General features: G+C 39.6%; 1 non-coding gene across 1 annotated transcript; it reads right to left on the reverse strand.

Annotated features, from left to right (window-relative positions):
* Positions 1–811: 811 nt before the first annotated feature.
* LOC145599884 (small nucleolar RNA R71) lies at positions 812–917 on the reverse strand. Its single transcript, XR_014104137.1, has one exon. It is a non-coding gene; the product is annotated as a small nucleolar RNA R71 (small nucleolar RNA).
* Between the last annotated feature and the right edge of the window lie 8,807 nt (positions 918–9,724).

The raw sequence follows: 9,724 nt of genomic DNA on the forward strand, positions 1-9,724 counted from the left end.
ACCCCGCATTTGACTTCGGAGTAGCTTGACATTAGGCAATATACATTCAATTTCCATTCCTTTGGGTTCGACCTTGACTTACCACTAAACTTCCATAGGGGTTTGATGAGTTATAAATATTGTTTGATTGGGTGGGGTGGTAGCCCAACGACCCACCATTTCTTGTCCCATCAAAATGGCCCCGTTGCCGGGAAATGGTGTCTTGAGTGCATATTGTTTTGAGTCTATTCCACTTTATTTGCAAAATACAAAAAGATTTTACTCTTTAGGCTACACTTGTAGCCGTGCTACTAATATTTTCTTTGAGTTTTGTATGCATAGGTCCTGAGATCGTTCAATTGTTCCCTTTGATCCGGAGATTGAAAGAACTCTCTCAAGGAGGAGAGTAGCAAACAAGGCATTGGATTGATTGAGCAAGAGCAAGTCATGGGAGAAAATCCGAGAGTTGCCTTGAAGGAATTAGGAGTGCCCGGTGCATATAGGTTTGAGAGCGGCATAGCTCCACCTACAACACCGGCAAACGACTTTGAAATTTGGGCGGCAATGATCACCATAATTGAGAGGAGACAATATAGTAGGGCTAAGAATGAGAGCCCATTGAACCATCTTAAGGAGTTTGAAAAATATTGCAACACAATCAAGGTCAATGGAGTGTCTCAAGAGTTTATCCGCCTTAAGTTGTTCCCTTTCTCTCTCATAGGAAGATCTTTGGAATGGCTAGACAAAGAAGTGAAGCCCAACTCATTGAGAACGTGGGATGATGTCACTAAAGCTTTCTTGTCCCGTTTCAATCCTCAAAAGAAGACGGCGGAGGCAAGGGCTTTAATTCAAGGGTTCAAGCAAAAGCCAAATGAGAGTCTCTATGAAGCATGGGAAAGATTTAAGGAGTATCAAAGAGAATGTCCTCACCACGGAATTCCAACATACCAAGTGATCCAAATCTTCTATGGTGGTTTGAGTCCTCAAGGCAAGTCATGCCTTGATGGAGGGGCCGGTGGTGCTATCATGAACAAGACCGAAGAAGAAGTTGTGGACATTATAGAGGATGTGGTGACTTACTATAGAGATTGGCAAGATGGGGAAAGAGATTCTTCAAGCAAGCAATCTTCATTGTATCCGGTGGACCATCTCAATGCCATCAACAATCTTTCCTCTCAAATGACAAACTTGGGAACGGAGGTGACCACAATCAAAGCCAAGTTGGAGAGTGTTTCTTCCTCTTATCAAGCTTCAAATCTTCCCTCCCAATTTAAGGGGAGAGGTACTTCTTCTAACTCTCAAACCCCTCCCACTTCACATAATATGCCTATGGGATGTTTGTTTTGTGATGCATGTGGATCATATGATCATGACTCTAGCAATTGCAATAATGAATCTGTTGATGAGTTTGATAACAATGAGTGTGAGCATGTGAATTTTGTGTCAAACAACAATGTTCAAAGGTTTGATAATCAAAGAGGTCAATGGAATAGGAATTACCAAAACCAAGGCAATTTTGACAACTATAATCATGGTGGTGGTTATAGGAACCAAGGGAATCAAGGTTGTCGTGGTAACCATAATAACCAAGGTTATAGTGGCCAAAATCAAAACCAAGGCTATGGTAATCAAAACCAAAGTTATGGAAATCATAAACAAGGTAATGGTAACCATAATCAAGGTGGTGGTAACCATAATCAAGGTTATGGTCAAAATCAAAATAGGGGTACTTGGAACAATCAAGGAAGGGATAATTTTCAAAACAATGCTCAAAGAGGTCCCCCACCCGGATTTGTTCCAAAGACTCAAGGTGAAAATTCCTATTCACAACCTTCTTCTCCTAGGACTAATTTAGAAGAATTGATTGATAATCAAACCAAGATCATTAACACCTACATGGCGGTTAGTGATAAGAAGTTCAATGAAATGATGACTCACAATAAGATGCTTGAGACTCAAATAACCCAACTAGCAAATACTCTCAAGGATTATGCTAGTCCTTCTTCTTTACCTTCCCAAGGTGTTGAACCAAAGAAACCCGTTTATTCTATTACCACTAGTTGTGGGAGTGACCTTAGTGAGGGAGTTTCTTGTTCAATGGAAGGAGAAGATGAGAGGAGTGCTTTGGAGAATGAAGTTGAGAGGGTTGAGTCTAAGGAAGTCTATTGTGAGGATGAGGAAAAAGAAGAAAGTGTTGTTGAAAAGATGTGTGAGGAAGAGAGATTTCCCGATCTACCATACCCCCAAAAATTCTTAAGATTCAAAATGGATGAGCGATTTGGGAAGTTCCTTGAAGTTCTTAAGGAAGTTCATGTTTCCACACCCTCTACCGAGCCAATTCCCGAAATGCCTAAGTACTCCAAGTTTCTTAGGGAGATACTAGAGGAGAAGGAAGATTGTAATGAGGGCAATTCAGTGGAAGGAGGGAAATGTTTTAGTGCTCTTGTCCATGGTGAGCTTCCGGAGAAAATGGAAGATCCGGGAAACTTTTCAATTCCTTACAAGATCAAGAAAATGATGTTTGAGAATGCTCTATGTGATCTAGGGGCTAGTGTGAGTATCATGCCCTACTCGGTTTTCAAAAGACTTGATCTAGGTGAGTTTCAACCATCCAATATAACCCTTCAATTGGCCGATCGCTCTATTAAGTTTCCTAAGGGGAGAGTTGATGATGTCCCTCTTATGATTGGAGAGTTTGTTTTTCCCGTAGATTTTGTGGTTTTGGAGATTGAGGAAGATGAACATATTCCAATCATCTTAGGGAGACCTTTCTTAGCTACCTCAGGAGCTTTGATAGATGTGAAAGGAGGCCGCATTACTTTGAGATGTGGTAAGCTAGCAGAGAGTTTTAAGTTGAAACCAACGCATGAGTCTTTATCTTTTGTGCAAGATATAGCATGTGCTAGTCTTTCTCATTCTATTGACAATGTATGCATGGTTGATTCTTCTACTAACAATGCTCTTGAGAATTTTGATGATGTTTTTGCAAGTTTTGATAGCATGAAGGTTAGTGAAGAAGAAATTGTGATTCCCAAGCTAAAAGATGAGGAGGAAGTTGAGATTCCAAGGTTGTTTGAGCTTAATTCTCAAGAGGAAGAGAAAGTTTCTATGGTTGTAGATGTTGAAGTTCCATCTACATTGAACAAAAATCCGAATAAAAAGGCTCGTGATTCAAAGAAGTTGAGAAAAAGAAAGAAGTTGAGAAAAGAGAAAAGTGAATTTGAGAAGAATTTTGTGGAGGTTTCATCAAGCAACAATGAGAAGTTGCTTAAGATTGAAGAAGATTTTGCTCTTTCAACTACCTTGAAGAAGGTGGTGTTCTTTAACCCTCCATGATTTGGACGAAGGGTCGAGCTTAGGACCTTAAGCAAGCGCTTCCCGGGAGGCAACCTAGAGATTCTAACTTTTCTTTTTTATTTTTGAGTTTTCTTGTTTTTGTTTCTTTTATTACCTTTTCTTTTCTTTCATTTTTTCTACTTGTTTGGATTTTTAGGATGAATTTTGCGGGATTGGATTTCTTCAAGAATGCATGGTGAATGGAAGGATTTTGTGGCACCACTAGGCGAAAAATAGGGTTGGCCACCGGTTCAAAACCCCCCTTTGCCACCGGTTTTGAACTGCTGGCCAGTGGGGGGGTGGCAAAACCTAGCACAAAAGGCCACCGGTTCAAAACCGGTGGCAAAAACAAGAATTGCCACCGGTTAACCGGTGGCAATAACCTTTCCCGCTTTTTTTTTTATTGTGTATTAATGAGTATTGCCACCGGTTAACCGGTGGCAATAAAAGCCCTTAAAAAACAAAAAAAAAAAAAAAATTTTTTTTTTGCATTTTTTTCACTTAAAATGTGACAGAAACATATTTATATGTATAATATAAATAAAAACACATATATTCATGAATATGCAAGTAATTGTATACTTTTAAGAGTGAAAAACTAAATTAATAAATACAAATAAATTCCTCGTACAACAATTCCAATTTAGAAGATCTAAATTAATCAAATTATACAAAACAAAAATCAAATATAAATAAAAAAAATTACAATATAAATAAAAAAAATTACAATATAAAAACAATATTCCTTCATCTTGATTCTTCGATTCCATTTAAGATCTAAATCAATAATATTTCCTGCATCAATCAAAACAAAAAAAAAAAAATTCGATTAAAACAAACACCCACAAAAATGCAAAAACCCAGGAAAAAAAAATCCACAAAAATAAAAACAAAAACAACTGAAAACCCAAAAAATCTACAACTAGTAATACCTAGGAGAAAACCCAGAAAAAAAAATAAACAAAAATGAAAATAAAATCCCAGAAATAATTTTAAAAAACCGAGAAAAAAAAATCAAGATATTGATTCACGAACTCAAACAACAAAAACCCAGAAATAAAAAAAAAACCCAGAAAAATCAATTAATTAAAAACAACTTAAACCCTTTAAAAATTGAGGAAAAACGAATTAAAATCCCAAATTGATTATAATCGCATAATTAAACCCCAAAAAACGCATGCAATTTAAACAGAAACATCAAAACATCACACCCTCAAAACATCACACCCAGAATCTGATTATAATCGCATAGTTAAACCCTAACCTCAAAACATCACACCCAGAAACTGCGAAAAAGGGCGTAAATTGCTATTGATGATGTAGATCTGTCGGTGTTGTTAATGTTGGTGTTGCTGGTGTGGTGGTGGCGTGGTGGTGGTGGCGGCGATTTCGTGGGTAATGGGTAGGAGGATGCAGGAGGAGAACGGAGGAGAGAGGATGAAGGAGAGATTAGAAAGAGATGGATGAGAACGGAGGAGGACGCAAGAGGAGGGAGGACGACGCAGGAGGAGAACGCAAGAGGAGGGAGGACGCAGGAGAGATTAGAAAGAGAAGAGAGCTCAGATCGAAGAAGGAGATGAGAAAATGAGAAAGAGAAGAGGAGATCGAAGAAGGAGGACGAAGTGAAGGAGAAAGAGGAAAGGGGAGAGCAGGAGAGAGAAAGAGGAAAGGGGAGAGCAGGAGAGAGAATGAGAAAGAACGGCTGAGGGATGATGATTGAGGTAGGGTTTGGGGTTTATAAGGGGGGGCTTTTTTTTATTATTAATTAAAATGGCTATTGCCACCGGTTCAAAACCGGTGGCCTTATTATTATTGCCACGGGTTTGGTTTGAACCGGTGGCAATACCGGTTTGCCTCATCCCGCCCATTATTATTGCCACGGGTTTGGGTTGAACCGGTGGCCAATTAGCGGTGCGTTTTTCAATTTTTCTACTAGTGCACATATCATATTTTGTTTGATCCTAATTCAAAATTGAGGTAAAAGGGGTAAGAATTTTAGAGAGGTAAGATAGGAAATTCATGTTTTAAAGGTTGGAGGAAATTGATACTTAGTGAATTTTTGTTGTGAGCACATGAATCTTCAACTTTGAGATCTTTAAAAATGTTTTTAGCTACTGCCTATGGTGTTCCTCATCACCATCATGATTCATGTGCGCACCCAATTAGGCAGTAAGTATCAAAGAAAAAGAAAAAAAAAAGGGGAAGAATAGGAGCTGCAGTGTGCGGCCGCACACCCATCAGGTGCGGGCGCACTCGATGCGTGTGCGGGCGCACAGCTGCTAGGTGCGGCCGCACGTTTTGCGCCGTGCCCCCCTTCTTATTCTCTTTCTTCTTCTTCTTCTCATTTCCTTATTTCCCCTCCTGTTCTTCACGGCTATCCTCCCTTCAAACCCTCCTTGTGCGCACCTCCTCACTCACCATAAACCATCAAAAGTCCTTCAAATCTTCACTAAAATCACTCCATTTTCATTCAAATTCACTTACAAACCTTCCTACACATAAAATTCCTCACATTTTGACCCAAATTTCACTCAATCTCTTTCCTACAATTGGTGATCGAAATTTTGGGGCTTTTGTTTGGGATTGAAATTGGTGGGTCAAACTTAGTTAATCTTGCATCTTGTATGGTATAATCACTTATCCTTGCTTTAATTTTGTCAATTATATCATAATTTTGCTAAGATTGAAATTTTATATGAGCATGAATAGTGTAGTATGGGTTTGGTGATTTTTGATGCTTGATCTTGATATTGGATGTGATTTTGTGATGTTTGTTGATTGATTTTGCATAACATTGTGTTGTTTGTTGGTTTTGTAGCGATTTTCATCATCTTTGGTTGATAATTTGTGAGTTGGATATTTTGAAATTGGGTAGTAAGTGTTGATTGTTGGTATTGGTTTTTGGTTGTTCTTGGAGATTGTTTGAAAGGAGTTTTTCTTGGATAATTGGTGTTTTTGATTGGATTGGAATTGATTTTGGTGGAAGGAAGTGTGAAGTTGTGAATTGGTGAATTTGGTAGTAAGTTGTGATTTTGGTGTGGTGTTCTTGGTTCATTGGTATTGCTCTTTGATTGTTATTGGTGACCTTTCCCAAAACCTCAAACATGTCTAAATACCTAAAGAAACTCACCAAAAAGAGAAAGACCGATGTTATCATCGAGGAACCTCGCCCAAGTACTTCTTCAAGGCCTAGCACTTCCTCTAGGCCAAGTACATCAAACCCCTCTTCCTCTCAAACATGACCACCCACCTCTCTTCCCAAAAAGAAAAACTTCACAAACGAACAAAAAACCTTCTACCAACAATTGAAGGAAGAAAGAACCCTCAAACAAACCCGCCACTATCTCCAGCGTGATATGGTTAAATTGGGGATAGATGATGATGTGCGGTCCTTGCTCTTGAATCTACGAATGGGGTCTTTCATCAACAATGCCTATCGCACCTACAAGGAGCCAACGTTGGAGTTTTTGGCTACCTTGGAGCTTGTGCCCTTGGGAGGGCAATATAGGGTGCGCTTCCAAATATTCAACCACTTCTTTGATCATTCTTTGGAAGAGTTCAACGCGGCTTTGGACTTTGATCCCCATGGGGATATCTTGAACGTTGAACATTACATCTTCCCGGAGTACGACCATAACTCTTGGTGGGAAGACATTTCGGGTGGGAATGAATTCATTACCAACAAAGCCAAGATCTCTTCGGTGTACCAACCTTGCCTTAGGGTTGTGCACCGCCTTTTGGGCTATGTGGTGTTCCCCAAGCAAGAGTTGGGGAAGATGAGCAAGCTTGAGCTCAAGGTGTTATAATTGTCTACTCGCCCGGAGTATGTGGGCCGTTTGAACTTGGGGTACATTTTCGCCCAATATTGTTTTGATCTTCGTGGCCGGAGCACAGGAGAGATTCCATGCGGGGGCATGGTGACTAAGCTCTTGACTCGCCTTCGCCTTGATGCATATCTTCCCTTTTACAAGGAGATTGGAGACAACACCACCCTATACCTCGACTTGAGGCAATTGGGTCAAATTCAATTCATCTCCAAGAACTACAGGAATAGGAGATATGAGTAGTTAAGGAACAATGAGCATTGGTTCTTTTTGCCTAACCCCAGTTGACTTCATTGGCCCGGATCGCCGACAATGTGTGGCATGTCCCTAGGTCGTTTCGGCGTCCAACTTCGACTCCGAAGAGGATGATGAAGATGATGATGGAGAGCTCCAAGGAGCCCAACAACAACAACAACAACAACAAATTCCACAACAACAAGTTCCTGAGGAACAACAACAAGAAGGGCAACATGCTTATGAAAATGCCGACATGAGGGCTCTTAGTGAGCAAATGAGTGGATTGAAAATCCATTTGGACGGCATGTATGATCAAGATTTTGGGGCTATCTACGAACAATTGACAGGTATCCAAGAAATGCAACAAGGTATGTTTGCACAACAACAACAAATCTATGATGCGGAAGTTGACCGCGGGAACATTGTTCCCCCAGTTAACTATCCGTACTTCCCGCCCCAACAAGGTCCTCTACCTTCGTATGGGCATCCATATTGGTCGGGTCCTTCCGACCCCCATACCGAGCGTCGCTACTACCCAGATGAGCATGGTAACTATGATTACAAGGCTCCGGGTGGAAGTGACTATAGGGGTGATCCTAACTACCCCCATGTCCATGAAAACCACCCCTACGAACTAACCTTGCCCGATAACTTCACCCCTCTTGCTCCTTGGCAACAAGACCTTTTCAAGGGGCATTATGGGTGGCCCGAGGGTTACACCGGGGGATGGGAGCCTTAATCTCATCCCTTCGATGACCCCGAGCGCAACATTGACCCCAATGGGGCCGGGCCAAGCGGTAGTGGTAGTGGTGGTGGTGATGGTAGTAGTCATTAGTTCCCTTGTGCTTTTTGTGCTTTTTGCCTCCATCCCTTATATTTTTTATGCTTGTTTTATATTGATTGGGATGTTGAGATATATTTTTATCTAGCTTGGGGGAACTAATGCTATGCTCGGTGACCAATATTTGTTGTTGTGTACATACCTTGGTTGTTTACATGTTCATTTTTGTTCCTCTTGTTTGATTTCCTCTTTTTCTTGATCTCTAGGCTACTTTCCTTGTAGCTAGTATGCTCGCCCGATTTGTTTGGATGCTTGTTGTATGTGTTGATGCTTTGCTTGAGATGTTGTTGTTGTGGTTGATCCCTAATATCCAAATCCCTTTAATCCAAAACCCTTTGATCCAAATCCCTTGAATCCAAATCTTGTAGTTTAGTTTAGTCCTTTAGTTAGTTTAGTTACTTTCTTGCTTTCTTAGTTTCCTTTCTTTTATTCTTTTTATTCTTTGATTAGTTTAGCTTTTATTTCCCTTAGTTGTATATACTTTTTGCTTAGTTTAGCTTCCTTTTATTTGTTGTTTTCTTTTCTTTGTTTTGAAGTTACTAACCATTTTCTTTGTTTATAGTTTCTTTTATTTTCCTTTTCTCACTTAGTTTCTTGAAGAAGCTTTTGGATATGGAATGCAACGAGGTGGTTTCTACTTGCTTTGTTAATTTTTGCTAAGCTTGGAGCCCGGTGAGATCCTTCTTATTTTTTTTTTCTTTATTTGTCTTGGTTGCATAGAATAGGATTAGTTTAGGGGAAGTTGAATGGTTCGAGGATGGATGCTTGTTAATACGTAATGTGTTTGGGATCGATGACAATGATGTCGATCGATCACTTGTTTGTCGATTGGGAATCTTATGTGTTTAACTTGCGTTCTAGTCCATTTCATATTATTTCTCCTATTTTCCTTTTCTATGTCTCCATTTCTTTTCTTTTATTTTCTTTTATTTTCCTTTTCTTTTATTTCCTTTTATTTTTATTTTTCTTTTTATTTGTGGTATGATTTTGAGGCCTTATTTTTCATTTTTCTTTTGAATTGAACTTTGTACATTGGACTTGTCTTTTGCATGATTTTCTTCCTAGGTTGTAAAGGTATGCACGGTTTGAGACTATGTTTGGTTGAATATAGGATAGGTGTATGCTAGGGCAGTTGGTTTGAACTAGGAGGATCATGAAGCCGGATTCTACTTGTTTGTGGCATGCTTGGAAGTTGCTCCCGATAGTCAATTTGACAACATTAGTGAGTTTTTGCTACATCCTTGTGAGGTTACTTGTTTTTCAAGCGTTCAACATTCTTTGTATGAGCGGCGTGGATCTTTGACTATGCAAACCTAATCTAATAAAGCTTGATGTATGATTCTTAAATCCGAGACCGAACTATCTAGGAAGGACAAAGGCACGTTTTTCGGGGTGGTATTTTTCATTTTTGTTATATTTTGTATTTTCTTTATTTTTGGGTTTACATTTGCCTTCTTGCAACCATTTGAGCCTTATACCTTCTTTTCAAGCCACATACTTAGTTCTT

This window comes from Chenopodium album, chromosome 20, assembly GCF_948465745.1.
Source record: "Chenopodium album chromosome 20, dcCheAlbu1.1, whole genome shotgun sequence".
NCBI classification, from domain to species: domain Eukaryota; kingdom Viridiplantae; phylum Streptophyta; class Magnoliopsida; order Caryophyllales; family Amaranthaceae; genus Chenopodium; species Chenopodium album.